Source organism: Pieris rapae, chromosome 4, assembly GCF_905147795.1.
Source record: "Pieris rapae chromosome 4, ilPieRapa1.1, whole genome shotgun sequence".
NCBI classification, from domain to species: Eukaryota; Metazoa; Arthropoda; class Insecta; order Lepidoptera; family Pieridae; genus Pieris; species Pieris rapae.
In genome coordinates, this window is record NC_059512.1 from 4,570,075 (window position 1) to 4,589,507 (window position 19,433).

A 19,433-nucleotide genomic window follows, 5' to 3' on the forward strand; every position below is an offset into this window, starting at 1 on the left:
CGTTAAGTAATTTAATAACTGACCAGGTAGTGCATTTAGTAGCCGCGGCAGTAAATTCTTCAACGTTCTTAATTATTCCATCTCCTATGGTGAAGTAAACCTATACGTTCTAGGCACAAGCTGCGAGTATTGATCATTAGCGTGCAATTCAAATCGTAGATAAATAAACAAAAGAAACATGAACCCGAAACCCACATAATATGTACAAGTGTGTTATATAACAAATAAGGAAGGTTTTTAATAAACGAACGTTTATAGAAATAAGATAAAAATAACTTTTAATAGGATTTATAATAAACATTATCTTATTGTTGAGACATTTCATTACTTAGCAAGCGGTTGTGGAACGCTTCGACAGATTTAACCTCAATCTATGCTCAGTTATCTTTTCTCCGAACCTCTTACAATCGTTTCTGAATGGCAATTTTAAAAGAATTTAACCAGTTTGAAATGTTTGTTGCAGTTTGCATATTAACTTAATATTGTTTTGTATAGAGATTGAATTATTTTACGAACGCAATAGTGACTTTACAAATTTAAGTGTATTTCTTTTTTACGTGTGAATCTTCATTACCAACGAATTTTTGATAAATATTATTTGGCCCACTTTCAATCAATGTTTTTTTAAATACTTTTATTTGTTATTTCCCAAGTAATTTAAATAAATATATTTTTATTTAATAAATTATTTAATAGAAAATTTACTGCTAGTTCTATATTTTTTTATTATCAAAAGCACTAAACCGTTCAACAGCGGATTTTATCAATTTGACCGAATATTTTACGAAAACAAAAACTGGAAACATAACTCACATATTGCAAAGGTCATTCAGTTTGGGTCAAAGTCGTAACTAATGAAAACACTAACTTTTCCCGTTGAAAAACTTCCAAAATTCCATTCAAAATACACAATATCGGAGCAGCATTTTAAAAGATAAATAACACAATTCGGGCCAACATTTACACTTGCTTTTTGTAAAAAATCTTTATATCTGGCAATACGAACGAGGTAGCCATCCCATCCTTTCATTACACTAGCAACATTTAACATTATTTAGATAATATTGCTCAGGGAAATTCCGAGTGTTCTCATAGGGTTGTCAATCTTTGTAAATTAACTGAATGAAAAAATGCGTCCGACCAAATCTTATTAGGAGTAATTGATGAATGCATATTTATTTTAAAATAGAAAGTTAATTTGTAGTTTTAAAAGTGTTAATAAAACAAAAATGTTGCATTTAGCAAAACAAACTACCGTTATATTATAGACAATATCAGTGAATAGTAAATATATATAATGTTTTTTTTTCGGTAAACAACCAACTTGCCCAGATGCGATCATCAATAAATGAAAAACTTTTGTGTTGATCATAATAGCCAGAAGCTATAAAGGGCATATGGCATAATGTACCATGCTCGTCAAGAGCAGATTAGTGATGGCCATATTCCATCAAGTTTAACGGACGAGCTGAAGTTTTTGCACGCGAAGAAGCTTCATTGGTCAAGAATGCGATGGTTTAAATCAAACACCCGAAGGGTAGCGCCCAAACCTTATTAATAAGTATTTAATAAAAGTTTAAAATAAGTTGGCAACCCTACGCCTGGATCTCATTTACATACAAACAGTTTCTTTTGGGTTTCGTTATTCGTGTCTACGATCTGCATCGTTTTAGGAATATACAAAAGATTGGGTTGAAATTCTTATAAGCGTTATTAGGGTCTCAAATATCTTGCTTTAGTATTTCTAGACAGATTTTTGTGGAACGATTTAACACTATATTAAGTTTATTTTATTAGAAATGTCTTAATATTAAAGTGAAAATGCAAGTATTGTTCGCAAATTGTAATCTAAGTAATAAGCAAGTACGGATTTGGGGCCACAAATGCGAGTTTTCTCCTTTTCGATCTTCTTCTTCTATAATCACTTTTAATAAGACACTTATGAGCTTTGTTAAAAATACCTCTTTACGTTCAATAAAAAGGTTGCACATGTTGTTTATTTTGTATATATATACAAAATAAAATATCTAAAAAGATCGAGAATGTTCACCAATCACGGAGAACAAAAGTATCTTTGTAAAACATATGACTTGTCAACTTGTCAAATATCATAAAGACAAATTAATTGTCAGTTCATTAAAGCAAGCTTTTTAAATATTTTTAAACTGTAAATTTTCTATTTTCAATTCAAAGACGGCTCTAATAATATTGTGGAATAAGTTAACATTATAGTAAAGTATATAATGTACTTCTGTAAACTTGGTTTTGTTGTAGGTTAATACAATACGCAATAGGACAAGGTTCATAATTAAATTAACACTCCCAAATTCATTTTAATAAAAACAAATCGTAAATCACATTATTCATTATTTAAAACAAAATTAATAGAAATGCGATAAAGCAATCATTTGATACCGGTATCTATTTGAGTTTAAAATTAATAATTACTGGTGTTTCATTTATTTTATAATACCGAGGCCGTGTTCCATTCAATATATAATAATTGAATGTACCCGACATCAACGTTTATGAAAACTTTAGCAAAATACTCACTTTGATGTTATTTTCGAGGGCTTTTTGACATAATGATAGTTGACAAAGTTTTTAGTGGAAATTGGAAGGGTTTAATTCCTGGAAAAGCAGGTTTTTACTTTTTATGCATATATTGGTATGAACATGTTACCAGTAAAATAAACAGAGTTCTTTTTAAAAGATCTTCAGGTGTAGGAATGAAACATACGTATAAACATAATTATACATATATTGATTTAAAATTGAAAGTAGCAAAGACAACCATTCCATTTGAATATTTATAGAATTATAATTTATAATATATCTTTGACATAAGAACTGGGAATTTCAATACAGGTATTTTTTACTTAAACCATAATTAATGACACTATTTAAAAAAACGATACGATTTTTTAAAAGTTTTAACGTATAGAAGTTGGGAAACAATTGGAAACTACAATTTGTTTTTTAAATTTAAAATATAGTTTACAAAAACATAACTATTACAAGAAATGTTAACATGTCCCATTTAGAATAGCGGCGATTATACATAACGCGTTCTACAAAGACCTGAGAGCTACAAAAAATGATTGCAGTCTCGTCTTACGAACAATATGAAGCCATATTAAGTAAGTGCAAATTATTGGATCGACGCGACCTTGTCTATGATAACATATCATTTACACACACAACAAGCACACACGCACAAGTCGGGACATAATAAAGCGAGCGTAATTTTTTATCGTCTGAAAATAGGGGTTTACGGCTCATGAAATATGGGGTATAACGGAGGTGATCGAATCTATATAAAATTTAAGGACAATGAAATGTACTTTTATATCTATATATAAAGATCTAATGGATAAATAAATAAATTCTGAAATAATATTTTACCATCTATGTATGATATTAGTCGATTAGTAATAGAAATAAATGGCGGCTATCTATTCAAAGTCTTCGATTTTCTATATCAAATATCAACAAGCATCTATTGCATACTTATTAACATCTTAAGTTGTTTTAGTTAGCAAAGAACTTATTAGAAGACATAAATGTTTCGTCATTAACATTCAGACATTATAATTTATATTCTACTCCAGCCAAACCGTTGGCAGTAGTCTTGCGTTAATTTCCGTGTATTTCTTGGCATTACTCAATTTGACGTTGCTGTGGTGTTGTCAGTGTCAACAAGACCAAATTGTTCTCCAGTTGGCTTTACTGGAAACTACACCCGAGCTGCAGAAGAAGGCTAGTATGACAAGTTAAATAAAGCCATAAAAGTTTCTAAAACAACGGCGTTAAAATATGACAATTGTTGTTGTTTAAATAAACATAAAAAGGGCCTCGAATTCAATTTTTTCGAAACTTCATGACAGGTCGTATCGCTCAAGAAACGCTACAATTTATTTCCTACTCCAGACCGATTGTGTTTGTATGGGACATATGACAAACTTATAAGAAGAAACTAACATGTTCAAGACTACTATAAGACCTCTAAGTAAAAGAATTCTTTCATTTGGTTTACACTTGGTTACGTAATAATCTTGTTACCGAGTTTCTGCCGATTAAAGATTATCTTACTGTCAACAAGTGTGAAACTATAAAAGTATGAATTATTTTAGAAATTTTCAAGGCATGACTCGTCAAATAAATAAAACTTATAGTTTTAGTAATTAGAGAGCACACAAATTGACGGATTATTTAATTTGAATTGTAATAGCTCGTATTTATTATTATACCGACTCAAGGTTTCTATAAAGTTTATATTTTATATATATTATTTTAAGCTGAAGTACCTTCGAAGACAGGCTTTTAAAACAAAATGCCCTAAAGCACTCAAGACATTATAACGCAAAACACGAACGCGTTCCAAAAAATACACATAATTTATTAAGAAAACACAGGTATTTCTCAAAAGGAACTGGTTTATTCCATTTACCGCTTTGCCACGCCATTATCAAACTCGGAACTTAAAAGAAACGGTACACATTTCGTCTAAACAAAAGGATGGGGATGCCACGCGCGTGGCAACTGTGCCCCGTCAGGGGTTATATAAAGTTCAAAAATAGAAATTCGACGTCGCGAGCGGTTTTACGAGCGGCCTCATAAAACGGGGTGTATCGGGCGGCGACGCGGGGTGAACCACATTTTCACTTCGAAGAAAATTCGCAAATTCAACCAATTTTTTATAAATTTTTTATGCTTTTGTAACTTGACCATCTCATATAGGATATAACTTAAAAAGTATATATATACGTAAATACTAAACATGAATAGGTAAGTTTACGATAACGTTCAAGTTCTCGTAGCTTATTCGTCAAGCTGGAGATCTGTATTTTTTCCATTATAAATACCAGTAAAAATGGCATAAGTATTCCAAAATAAATTATCAGTAAAATTATCTATTCTACGATAGACAAACAAATCAATAATGCTACAAACTTTTTAGGTCTGGGCATCACATTTCTGTATCTGTTTTATGATCATTTGTTGTCAGCCTTCTGTGCCCGACGCTCGCCGTCGGCTTTTTGGATCTAAGGCAAGCCGGTTACCTCACGATGCTTCTTCTACCGTTTGAGCGAATGTTAAATGCACACATAGAAAGAAAGTTGATTGTTGCACAGCCGGGCATCGAACCTATGACCTCAGGGAAGAGAGTCGCACGCTGAAGCGACTAGGCCAACACTGCTCATAACTACAATACACAAAGTACTTACTTTCATGAGTTTCTCTTAATTAATATGTTAATAAACTTAATTTAGATATAAATTAATAAATATTTAATTTTTGTGACAAGCAGGCAATAAATTAGTAAATTAAGTTTCGAGTAATTAAACCGAGTGAGTTATGGCACAGAATGGCCGTAGGTCCGTTACGGCGACCACTAAATGGCTAACTAACTGTAATTTATTCTTTGTATCTACGAAGCTTCGTATGAAATTTTATCTTGTTGAATAAACAGTGATAATTTTATCATTTACACAGTGATTATCACGTTTTAATAGGATATAAAAGAGTGAGTAACTTCACAATATATAAAAATACACTTTTCTATATATTGCGAGAAGTATGCGTGATGTTCGATTGAAATTATTATTTAAAATTTTAACAAAGCGGCAACAATTGCAATAGTAAAATTTTCAACTTTTCATCGCAATATATATAAAAGTTATTGATTTTAAAATTTGTTTCTGATTGCTTGTAATTATTGAATTTATTGCCAGTTCTTCTCTTCCGTTCCCTTAATTTGAGAACTGGCAGTAAATATAAAATTAGAAGCATTTAAATGCTTCTAATTTTATATATATTTCTTTTTTGACGTTCATAAGTCTACATTATGTTACCTACATGAATAAATGATTTTTGAATTTTAATAGAGATTAAAGCTATACCCAACGATTTCACCCGCGTTTCGCTCCGTTATACTAAATATATCTTACTATAGCCCTATTTTACCTTTTCATACCCACCAAATCCATGAAATCGATTGATACATTTCGATTAACCACAAACGGCGTGACACGAAAACATTATTAATCCAATATGAAATCTTATTTAGTTCATGATAAATGTTTTTTACTCTCAAAAAGTATAATACAAAGAATATAACTTTTCCACAGGCGGTTCCCGATCTTTTTCCTAACCAGAGCAAGTAGACAGATCGTTTATCACTCGGGCTAATGTTCTGATATTTTTAGCGGCTATCCGTTATCCGGGCAATCGATTGAATCTATCTTTTTGACGAATTCGCTCTGACATCGAAGTAATTTTATACATTAAGTTTCATTTTCTTTATACTACGCGATTATTGATCGTCCATTACAATTTTCTTAATAGGTCCGTTTTCAGAGTGTGATACGCCCTGATCTACCTATACGCGAGTTTATGACTTTTAAGATCTGTTTCACAATGTATGGATAAAGTACCAAATAGCTATGCAACACATAAATTATTTGTAAGATTTCCGAATAAGAAACTTCACTTTTCATGACGAATCGCGCTATCTGACAGTGGTGAAACGCAACAAACACTAGTTTATCCTACCAATAAGTAATAAATAACTTATTTGGAACTTATCCGGACATAGTGTAACGAAAACCCTTATAAAAATTATGTATATATAAGGTCCTCTTTGGGACAAAGTTAAAGTGAAGAACAAAAATTCACTTTAACTCTTCAACTTAACAAAAAAATATTCATATTTACTCATCTTGTATAGATAAAGTAGTTAAATTTTTAAATAGTGACGTTTAAGCCTACAATGTGTTGTGACCGCAATTTGAATTATTTGCGCTCCGTGTGATACGTTTTATTAATTCATTTTGTTTGTCGGCTGATAATTAAACTATTTAATTAATAATCACGATAACTGTTTTCGAATTATTTCAATATGATGTATTTTACCAGTCAAATATCGGTTTGATTTAAAAAGAGAAAATTGCTTAAAATTTGTTAGCTAAGAAAATTAATTTTTATTATATTCAAACAAATGAAATTTTGTGATACTTGGGTAAATAAAACACTATATATGTTACCAAAAAGATTTTGAGTTTAAATTAAAATTTCAGAATCAATATATCATATGTAATTGAGCGCAAGTTAATCTCGTCTTTACCCCAGTTTAAACCCCAATCAAAATGTAACACCCAGTTAATGACGCCATTATGTGCAATAGCCACATTAATCTAATACCATATTGATGATAGGAATATTAATTACAACAACCAATGAATAATCAAATTCCATAATACAATACAAAAAGTTACTTGTAATAGGCACTTTATGAGTCGTTTTAGTGGTAAAGTGCTTGATACTCAACCCTAAGAATCATGTCGACGACACCAATGATTATTTCCAATCGGCGAATCTGAATCTGTTTTAAACTGATACGATGAGTAATCTCCAGGAAACCAACATAAAACATTAAGTATATGTGTTCAGTAGAGAAGAAATTTTAATGGAAAAGTAAACATCAAAATTTTTCTTATTAAACGTTTCGTACAATGATTGAAGCTTACTTGAAAATGTGAATCAAGAAGTCTAAGCTTATGAGACTGTTTATAAATTTCGCGTGTTTCACAATGTGATTTTAATACTAGTAAAAAAAATTAGATACAACAAGATATCTGTGTGATTAGTGGTAACTGCTTTTGTAGTAGTAAAACTACATAGTCTATACTTTTGTAGTATTTTTATGCTACTGCTATGGTAACTACAATTACCGCTATAATACAACAAGAGTGACCACAACACCCCACAATCATAAAACCAATATTCAATCATAGCATATTATATCTGATTTATATTAAATAATCAGTTTTATGAAGTATTGATCTCACAAGCGAAACCTTAATAACATCCAGTTTTAAAAGAACTAAAAAACAGTCAATTACATTAGCTTACGGTTCTATTGCAAATGCGAAATGCTGAAAGGCCCAAATGTGTAGCATTGAATACGCTTAATGGTGAATAGGCTGAGTGTAAAGAATCTTTCTGCTATGTTTTCTGTTCTTTTGATATGTTTAAATGAATGTCGAATTCAAACGTGAGTGATTACGTATGTTTTGTGGTGCTATAATATATTAATTGTTCAATTTTAAATAATAATATATTTAACGTTTGTGATAAAATAATGTCTATATTAGTTGCCTAAGTCTATAGGGAGTGAACATATTTTTTCAAGTTCTGTATTACGTAAAACTTGTGCCTTGGCATTAACATGTCAAATTAATTACCGCAAGATTAATTGATCGTTAACGTTTACTCTTTATTCTTTATTAGACACAATATACAAGAAAGTTTCGATAAAGTAGAGTGCACTGACCCCCACACTAGGATTCCCTGTGTTGTGGGCAGCCAGTCTCTTCCTTTTCACATCTAAACAGTATTGCTTAATTAATTCTACATAACACATTTTTATCTATACTATTTTTGTACAATAAGAATATTTTCTGTATCAGTATAGGTCAGCTTAACAAGATATTGTTTGAGTTTTTTTAGTAAAAGTATGTAATGTGATTTTTGTAATGTTAGTGATAATTTTGTTTTTAATGAAGTGGTTAAAGATGAATGGGCCTCGAAAGGAGGAAAAGCGTTGAGCGAAAAAAGTGCGATTTTTAGGTTGCTTATATATAGTTTACTCTTATAGTGATTTATTACAAAAGTAAATTTATTAAGATACCTTATTTGCAAGAAATATCTTGTAAAGAATTAAATACGACTTACGTCATACATACGATATAAATAAAAGGTAGGAACATGTTATCGCTGCACGGCTAACAAAATGAATTCATATCGACTCTATTCCACTGTATGACACTATCAGCGCTCGCTTGACACGCGCTGGGAATAAGGCCAAGGAATCCAGCTATGCATCATACGAACCGGCCAAATATAGGAAGTATAAAACAATATAAATTATTTTCCAAACTTCGCCCGCAACGAATGAGCACAACTTTTCGAATTTCTCAGCATATTATGTCAGATATCGATGCAAAAAGTTCGCGTTTGATTAGTGCGCTCGTTTTCAGTTCAACTCTTTGTTACAATCGCTATAAAGTAGGGAACTTTTGTAGCAAAGCAACGGCGTAGCACTACGATGCTACGTTACAACGAATAGCTCTACGATATTAAAATTCGTCTATATATACATTTTAATCAAGTTAATGAAAGAAATTTGTGTTCGAACCTAGAAGCACGTTTTTGTTATACATGTGTGAATATTGCAAAATGGCCTCCCACGAAATACAAGAAACAGTTTATAGGCAAGGCAAGACACAGCACCACAAGGAACAAACAAGATCTTAAGTTTTTTTTTAAAGTGCCAGCGTATACACAGAAAGGTCAGCGTAAAATACGAAGCTAGTTAGTCAGCGCACGGGAACTGGTACTACTTATTTTGATCACGTTTTCCGATAAAAATAATACACTTGTCTCTGATGCGACGTTTTCCACGAGTGAACTTTTGTACACCTTAAATCTTATATTTTTAAACGAAGAATTATTTTATATGTAGTACTGTTGATTTATTATTAAATTTAGACTTGGAATTCTGTAGAAGTGTGTTATTTTTATTCAGACAGGTAAGATTAGTCTTTTTTTACCCGACATATGTTTTTTTACTATTTTTGATTTACTTTTTACATTTTTTTGTACTTAAGTTTGTTGGGACTTACTGTAAACAGTTGTTCAAACATCTCATTGTATATTAGCAATGTCATTCGCGTATATGCAAAGTACATATACTACCATGATATAAAAATCAAAGCAATTTCCTCGAAGCCGGATATTACGGGTCTAAAAGGCTGAACCGATCGTTGTGAGCCTAATTCAGGTTATACTAAATAAGGTCGCCTCACAATAGACTTTTAAGTAAGATTTCCTTTCGAAATATTAAGTATTAGTTGTATTTTTTACAAAGTTCAATGTTAATAGCTGACAAAATCATAAAAAGTAAGAAAGTTTTATGTTGTTATTAAAAATATAAGTAGTAGAGAGATTTGTAGAGATTTTCCTCATTATAATTCAAACTAATGTCACATAGCGAACTGTTGATTTTGCTGTCTAGGTAAGGTTACGTTTTTAAGGGACATAGATTTATTTTAGGAGCCGCCTTGCATTAAAGTAAAAAGTACATTTACATGAATTACCTTATACCATACAATATAAAATATTAAAAATAAAAAATGGAAAACCAGCTTTATTTAAGGGTAAAAAGCCATGGACATCTCTTATTTACCTCCGAGCGGGAGTGGTTCAATTTGCGCTATAGTAAGCGACGGACGGGCATAAGTGTTATTTTTCAAGATTTTCATAAATAATAAAAGCATTACTTAATTAACATATTCCATACACATTAACTATGAATGCGAATATCTTGAAGTCCATCATCAGAATGAAAGCCCGGTTAACGAGAATAAACAAAATTTATTATTAACCCTTGCACATCGCGTTTTTAATTTAGTAATTTTCATGAACACGCAAGGCCCAAAATCATAACGTACCCATAGTAAATGCTATGTGAAATTAAATTGCCCATGTCGTTGCATTCGCCAACAAATGTGGCATTACACTTGAGTTATGTGAATGAACTCAAAAATTCAGATAATGTGATAATATTTTTTCCTTATATCTTCTCGGTGAATTTGAATTTGTGAATTTTTTGGAGCAAAAACAAAAGTTACTGGATATGAAAAATATTTTATTTCAAATATAACTTTTGTAATATTTAAATGCGATTTTCTAAAAATACGTTCATTTGTGTCTGTTTGAAGCTGTTTTACGCGTTTTTGCTATAAATTCTTAAAATAAACCATAATATTTACCCTCATTATTTATTTATTTATAGCCTTATATCTGAATCAATATAAATATTATAGCTATTGATTTTATTGTCTATGATAACTGATTCTGTGTGCCCACTGGCAAAGGCCTCCCCCATTTTTACATTTACCCTCATTACACAAATAATTTCTCAACTATATAATTACAAAATAATTTTACTTAAGTCTAGTTCATTTGTATTTAGTATGCATATTTATTAATCTTAATAGATTTATAAATATGCTGAAGATTGCAACAAAAAGTTTATTATGTGCAAACTCCTAATTTACTTACAGTTGATATTTGGGTAGTTTCTAGTAAACCCTAAAGACATCTAAATGATACATATAATTATGCAAATGAGAGGAATAAACGTTAATCACGCGTTTCAGAGGTCAAGGTTGGATCGAAACGTTTAGTTAAATGTTATGTGTGCTTTAAATCTACAATGTAGAGCTTATTTATAGGCCTCGTTTATAACGAGCTATCACTCTTAGCTTTAGGACAAAAAGTAGCCCGGGTTCTTCAAATTCTTACGCAATTTTAACACATTCCTAATATATGATGTAGATCGTTATTAGACTGCTCATTAAAAAGCGTTTGGCATCTGAATCGTGCTCTGAAAATCTGAGTTTAGAGCTTAAAATATTTACTATTAATTACATACTCGTACTCTCACTATTTCGTTCGAAACAATTCGTTCATCATAAATTTTAGAGTACTGTTTATATATATTAGTCACGTCTTCATTTATTTCCGAAACATTGTTGAAAGGTACAAAGAGTTTTATTTCGGTCAAAATGATCGAATTGAATATTAAAATAAATCGGAATATCGGTTACACCGGTAGACAGCAACAATTGAGGTTACACTTATGAAATTCATTGGTATGTTATTTGTATGTTGATGATTTCGATGTAACGATTACGTACAATCAATGACATTGTGGTTAACAGTGTTTGTGATGTTCTATTTATTGTGTACAGTTGGATGGAAAAGTTATTTAAATTTGCATTGTCAAATTAATGAAAATTATTAACGAATAATCATCTACGTTAGTTTAAAATATTATTTCTAATGAAAACGATTACTTTTGATATACATGAATATGGAATTCGTATATAATATGAAGCCAATTTTTATATATAAATAATTGTGTATTTGAAGTACTAAGTGTACAATCAAATCAATTTAAAAATAAAAATTTGGTCAAATGGACTTATTTAAAATGTAAACTAACTTTGTTTTTTCAATAAACAAAGTGGTCTCAACATTAGCTACGCAAGAATACAAGCTACGGCGTAGCACTACCAGCGCAAAACATTTACAACGCTGATTACAATCTATGAAACATAATTAATCAGGTACAGTAATGAATTGAATCAGGATTTATTTTTTATCATAACCACACCACATAATCCTCTATTGTTTGAAAATTTAATATAAAATATACGTTTAAGTCAATCATGTTAAAAATGTACATTAATATTTTAATTGCATTGTAAAAACATTCTGTAAACACATATAAAAAAATACGTTTGAACTTTTGCTATATTTGAATATAAAAACAATTTCACTTTCCAAAAGTTAATTATTTAACGTCTGATGTTACAAAACCTTTTGAAGTTCATAATGTTGACTGAAAACAGGATGAATTAAATTTTCCTGTATCGAGTTTCTCATGATTTGTTCGCTATCGAATTTGTAATATTCTATTAATTTCATAATAATATGGAAATTAAAAAAGACAATTCGATTGTCAAGTGTAATGATATTTATGCTACATACATTTGATGTTTATAATTTAACTGAGCAGAATGAGTCGAATTGCTATTCTGAAAAAATTTCAATAAACATACTTTTTAAATCTTACGTTAAATTGTTTTATTTAACTATCAATTGATTTAAAAATCTTATTCTTTATCTATTACATAATGATTTTACTAGATTGTTACATGTTTAAGTATTGTTCTTATCTTGAAACTTGAACAGTGGTAACCTGTGCCTTCTAGACTTACAAAAACCTTTCCATAATTATGTTTTTTCTAATCCGGAGTTAACGGCCATTACACGTTCTGAAATAAATTTAGTATTAAGTATTTGTTCCATACTACTATTTTTTCTCACCTCAATTCCTAGTTATTGAAATAATGTCAACTATGCCGTTTTTCTTTCGTCAAAATCAGGCTTCTGATACCTGTCATAGTTTCGGTTATTTATACATATATTATATAATATTTCGTTACTCTTCACGTTAAAAGTTAAAATATATCTTGGCTAAATTAACTTTTACACTCAATCGTCAACTTTTTGAAAATGAATTTTCTTGAAAATCATTGTTAACCATCAATAATCTAGTAAGTAATAACTTATAACAGGAAAAATTAAGGTGGGTTTTTAAAATTATGTAGTTTTTAAAATAACAATAATCCTGTGTTAACCAGAAGATGAGGAAAAGCTCTCTTTGCTACGAGAATTTAAGTAACTTTTCACGACCCAATCTTTCTCCTGAAGTTGCGTTTCAAAACTTTCAAGAAGTTTAAAGCAGTTTAGTTTCACCGTAATATCTTAGATGGCCACACGATAAGAGTTTACATTTTAGGTAAAAGTGAATTTTTAGATAGAAAGTACTTTCTGTACCCGTGATCTTCATTGAAAAGAAATAGCCAACTGTATAAAAGCTTCTACGTTACGTTTTCAAGATTTTTCTAACTAAGCGAAAATATGCAGAGAGCTTGATTAGTTTTTTGCCTAAGCTAGGCCTATCATTATCTAAATTTGTACTAGAAATTTTAACGCAATGAACATATGATTTATTTAATATTTTTAAACCCTTTTTTCTTTATATCACTGTTTGTATAATAATTAATATTCCTATAATTCCTTAAACGAGTCATCTCATATTAAAATTACTTTTCTTGCGTTTATAACATTTAATGGATAATATTGAATTCTTGTATCATAGAGACTTAACTCTTCAAAATATCTATTGCAAATTATGAAACCAATAAGAAAATTAAAACAATATTCGTATTATTATATTATATGACTTAGTTATATATAGGCACTGATATACTGACTGACTGAATAGTAGATAGAGATAGGCTTATTATAGCATAAACATAATTCGACAGAGAAAGTAATTAAAAATATTTTTGAATTATCTTATTTACATATGTACACGAATTGATAAGAAGCACTGCACAATATGTTTGAGTATAAACATTTTATTTTCTTTTATACTTTGATTTTATTTGATAAAAAAGTAGCACCGGTACTTGTAGGAAATGAGATAAAATAATTGACGTAAATACCAGTGATATCATAAAAATATTATCAGTTTATCATCAACTAACCAATTTGATGTTTGCACATCAGACTTGGTCTAAATACATTTACACTCGGCATTTACCTTCAGCAAATTATGACTAGCCGTTATCATTCATGAATTAAAAAATAAATAAATTTACGATCTAAATTTACCCATGCATGGAAGGTTTTTTAGTACAACAATAAAACATACTACGAAGAATATAAAATAGCAAATATAACTTGAATTTATTAAAGAGAAGGTAAGATAAAACAACTTGTTTAGCTATTTATTAGTGAATGTTCCATTCATTTATGTGCCTATATATTTACAAAAATATAACACTAGTAGCATATTATTTTGATTTATTTTGTGATTTAATTATTTAGTGGCTAGTATTTTAAACATGTTCCAAATAATCTATGCATGAAAATAATTGTAAATTCTTTTTAATTATGATTTTCTTTTCAAATACTATACAAGACAAATAGGTAAAGTATAGAGTTTTAAATAACATAATACAACAAATCCATTTGCTATCAATAAATATAATTAATATTTTACGCAATAATTTGAGGTTGATATGCGTTATTTCTTTTTGTACTGATCTAAAAATCTTTTGTTAGAAGTTTTGAGTTATATACATTAGGTGCGGTGGACTTTTTATTTTTCTATAAACATTAGTATTATTGCTAATTATCTCATCAATGCCAAAATCAATTAATGTATTAAGTAAGTGTTTTATGTATTACTTTTGAAATAAGAATTATTAAATTAAATATCGTCCATAAAATAAATTATTACAAACCCAATCAAAATGTGCATACTAGTTGTAAGGTACGAAAAACGTCAGGATAGTTACTATTACAAACAAAATATATTTTTGAGAATTATGTATATAAGTTAAATCGCTATGGGAAACAAAAAAGTTTAGCCACGATTAATTAAACGTTATAATAAAAATATCTGCCGTCGGAAATTTTATAAAAAAAATATAATAAATGTTCAACGAAATTTTACACACCCGTCGAGCTATCCAATTACTTAATCAGCAAATCTATATATAACTAGATAGCATAACTTCGACTCTTTATGAATCTTGGCTGAGAAAAAAATAATCATCTTTATATAAAATGTACAGCATTTTATCAGGCATCTATCTAAACATTACGTTAAACATACAATCCGCGAGCAATAAAAAACTAACAGAGATAAAGAAAACGTGAATAATCTTGACAATATTCTCTACTTTTAACTAGATCGGTATTAAGAAGTTGTAATAGTTTTTTTTTTTATTTCAGCGTATAATAATACCCAAGAGTTATTTGCCTTCAGAAGTATTAAATGAAAAAGTATAACCTAAGCGTACTGTCACACGCATGTCAGCTCGACGTTAAATAAGGTTAAGTCTTAATAAAATTCTCTCAAGGGTATAAAAATGTTGCGGATACATATAAATAAATACATTGTTATGGTATTTAAACAACATAACATTTTAGTGTTTTTTATGACCACTCAGCCAGCTGTGAAAGCACGAATGACTCAAAAGACATTTGTTACTTTTGCAAATCGAATGGTAATCATCAATTTAGAATCAACGATAATAGACTTACTAATAAAATCGATTCATAATCGCATCAAAACTTATAAGACACGTGGAAAATGCAAAACGATTTTCATATGTCGTGAAATGGACGTACCTGTTGTGAGATTGGTTGAGTCGCTGTTCGATTTCTATTTAGCCACTGTCCGTCATTATATTTGTGAGCACGTGATGATAAATAGTAAACAAATCGCATTAGTTATTATCGGTTTTGGGAGGTCCGGGCTGGGACAGACGCGCGTTCGGAGCGCGGTGCGAAACACGACTGGCTTCTAGTGCCGCTCATAACTGAACAAGTTTTTATCGATTATTTACTTACAGTTCCGAATTTCAGGAAGCAAATTTAATCGAGATTATATCGTGTTATTAATAAGTTAAGACTCCTTTGTACTAAGTTGGATGTTGGGGTCCAACTAATTGGATGTAAGAACACAGTTTATTCGTTGTTTATGTTTGATGTAGACTTAAAAACTCTTAGTATTATTAACAAAATGTGTGTGAAAATTTATATATTTTATTATATATATATAATATTTCCAATATTACACGAACAGAAAATAGCATATTAAGTAGTAATTAAATTATTGTAGCCTAATGAAATAAATAAACTATTATATCCAACTTTGCGGGATTATTCTACTGCTCATGTTGAGACTTAGAAATTTATATAAACAAGAAAATAAAAACATAATTGAAGCTCATACATTTATTTTAAATTGAATGATGATGTGAAGTTTTTCAGTGTTAGAAAATAAAACAGAGCCCATCACTTCAGTCGAATGGAATCAGTTTGCACCTCCCTAAAGCCGTCCCTTTTTCACGCATGCGCCGGTCGATTCCACACTCGGTCAGTGGGCCGGTATGAGACTTCAAAAACAAACAGCCTTTGTCCCAAACGGGGGTAGACGGCGAGGCGCCTCCTTGTAATTGGTAAAACATATTGTTTCGCACCTGTGGCTCGGGATCGCCAATCCTGTCTCCAAGATACTTAATTTGACGCTTGGATTACTTGCAAACTTGGATGCGAACTCGGCAAGCGACCTTGCGAAGAAAACGAGAAGCGAAGTAACTAGCCAAAAACACGATTTACCTTATGTAGTCTTGGTAAAAGTCCAAAATTTAAACAGTAGGTTTTGATGACAATAGAGCTTAGAAACGGATAACAAATTAAAAGAACTTATCGAACGTCAAATAAAAAACGGAAATTTAAACAATGTAGATACGAAAGGTAACAGTTAAATGTTGACTCGGCCTTGGTTTACTTTTTCATAATCTCCTGTATATATATATATAGATACAATCTCCGTATTTATCATATGGTCCTAAATAAACTAAAATAAATATTGCCTAAAAGTACGAAGATTTCAAAAACGTGAAATATGTACTTAGCTTTTTGTATTATTCAATGCAAAACAAGATTTTATAAAACATAAGAATTTCAGCCGATATATTTTTTCAAGATTACACTAAAAGATTTTGTATACAACTGTTTTTGAGGTATTACGTAAGAGCGATTTTTTTTAAGTTGTTATTAGAGATTTTAAAATCTATAGTATAAAATTTACACTAATATATATAATATATAAACTTACCGTTAAGTACATTGTGGTAACAACCATTGAAATGGAAAACAGCAAGTTTGCTAACTCGCCGTTTGTGACGGGAAACTTTTATTCGAAAAGCCACTACGATTTTGATTTTTGTATTCCAATTCTATCCAATTTGTTTTCACTCTGAAGTTAGATTCCGTTTCCGGCTTTTGTTTTTATTTAATTTTATGTTCTGTTTCAAGTTTATCTAAGCGTTTAAATTTATATGTTTAAATATGCTAACCGTATATGTATATAGATGCATTTAGGATAATTTTCTGTAACAATAAAGCTGAACAATGATTTTTAATAGACTTTAAGAAAGGAGAATGTATGAAAGAAAATTTATAAGCGTATAACATATAAAATTAAAAATAATAAGTCTTGGTCACAAATTGCATGAGTTACTATGATCTTTTTTATACATGTAAGTGCTATTTTATTAGCTTGTCATGCTTGTAAATAACTATACATAGAAGAAAATCCATAGGTATATAGCTGCAATTCGACATCAGGACATAAAGAATACCGAAAAGTATTCGTCATACACGATTTGAACTTCAAATATATGATCTTTGCAAAACTAATGCAAATGATCGTTAATACAATTCAGTCGCACATTTTTTTTTAATATATTGGATTTCTGAGGTTTTATACATAATAAAGTTTAAAACTACGCTATAATTCTTTAATTATCTAATATTATGATATCGCCCCGCCACCCATGGACACTCATATAGCCAGAAGGCACCCAAGTGCGTTCCTGGCCTTTTAGGAATTCGAATTGGTTCGAAAATCCTTCACTGGGCAGTTGGATATAGTGAAATACCGTAAATCGATACTTATAAGACTACATAGTAGTTTATAGTACGTTCAAAGATGAAGATGGCATAATAACAAGAGTTATATTCTAAAAAAAACGTAAATAACGCATTTAACATGTGAGTACGTAACAAATAATGACAAATAATAGAGTTGCTTTAGTTGTCGCCAGCGATATTAATGTTAAAAATAATGGTTATAGTTAATAATTAGGAGTGTGTGTGTGTGTATGAGAAAAAAACCGGTAAATTTTGAAAGACTCAAAAAATCACAAAAACTAGTTTATATTCCTACTTCGAGAACACACTGTACAATGTCATGAAAAAAATATATTTTATAATAAATAAAATATAAAATTAGTTCTGTAATAATCTAAGGAAACCCCAAATACATCTTACAGGTAAAAAGGGGTAGAATCTGGCGCAGACACGGAGGAGTGCAAATAATGTGATGGAAAATCGGGAATTTCTTAACAGGTGTTCCATCATCGATTCCGATTAAGCGAGCAGTGATGGAATATTTCTTATGATTTATCGATATTTGTTTTAAGTCTAGTATTCCTGTACACAAATTGTATATGTGAAATAATTTCTTTTCCCAACTTTCACGTGGCAACTAAAATATTTTAATTATTTACAAGGATATACTCCTATGGCCAAGAGAATTTTAACTAAAACCGCCGTTCTTGAACACTTACAATTGGCTCACGAGTGCGATGAACGTCTATAGAAATTATTGTAAATCCTTGTTGTTTTGTCCTCTTAAATGTTCCAAACTATACATCAGATCTTTATTCAATTTCCAGATTGTTATCAATCAGTTTCTATGTCGGTTTTTCATAGCGTTGCAACTCAGTCATGGCTTATGTGTATAACTTGTATCTTACTTAAGTTGTTTAAGTTTTTACTTTAAAAATATGTTATAATAGGATTGGATTATGCTCAATAATTGACCTAATCTAAAAATAAACATTTTAATCTGATAAAATAAGCCGAAAGAACTTTTTTTATTCAACTTTGATATATCACTGTTCAGGAAAACATAACAGATGATAAGATACGCTTACGTTATATCTAATCAGATTTAATCAAAACCCACGCCCTTCTTATTACTAAATAAACCATACTACTACAAAATAACAAAATAAATATACAATAATTGTTATTCGGAAAATTTAAATGAAGTACAATAAAAGTATCTCATAGATATTAAAACATAGCCAAATAGGGCAAGGAATTGATGTGAGAACTGATTTCCCGCCATTACGTGTAGTCAA

The 19,433-nt window shown here is 30.0% G+C and overlaps 1 protein-coding gene across 2 annotated transcripts in view; it reads right to left on the reverse strand.

Annotated features, from left to right (window-relative positions):
* Positions 1 to 16,026, reverse strand: part of LOC110992935 (calmodulin-binding transcription activator 2) — a 146,685-nt gene extending 130,659 nt beyond the window's left edge. For both annotated transcript variants that reach the window (XM_022258940.2, XM_045627916.1), the window contains exon 1: positions 15,844 to 16,026. The gene's annotated coding sequence lies outside the window, so the exon portion shown is untranslated. The remainder of the gene's footprint in view (positions 1 to 15,843) is intronic.
* Between the last annotated feature and the right edge of the window lie 3,407 nt (positions 16,027 to 19,433).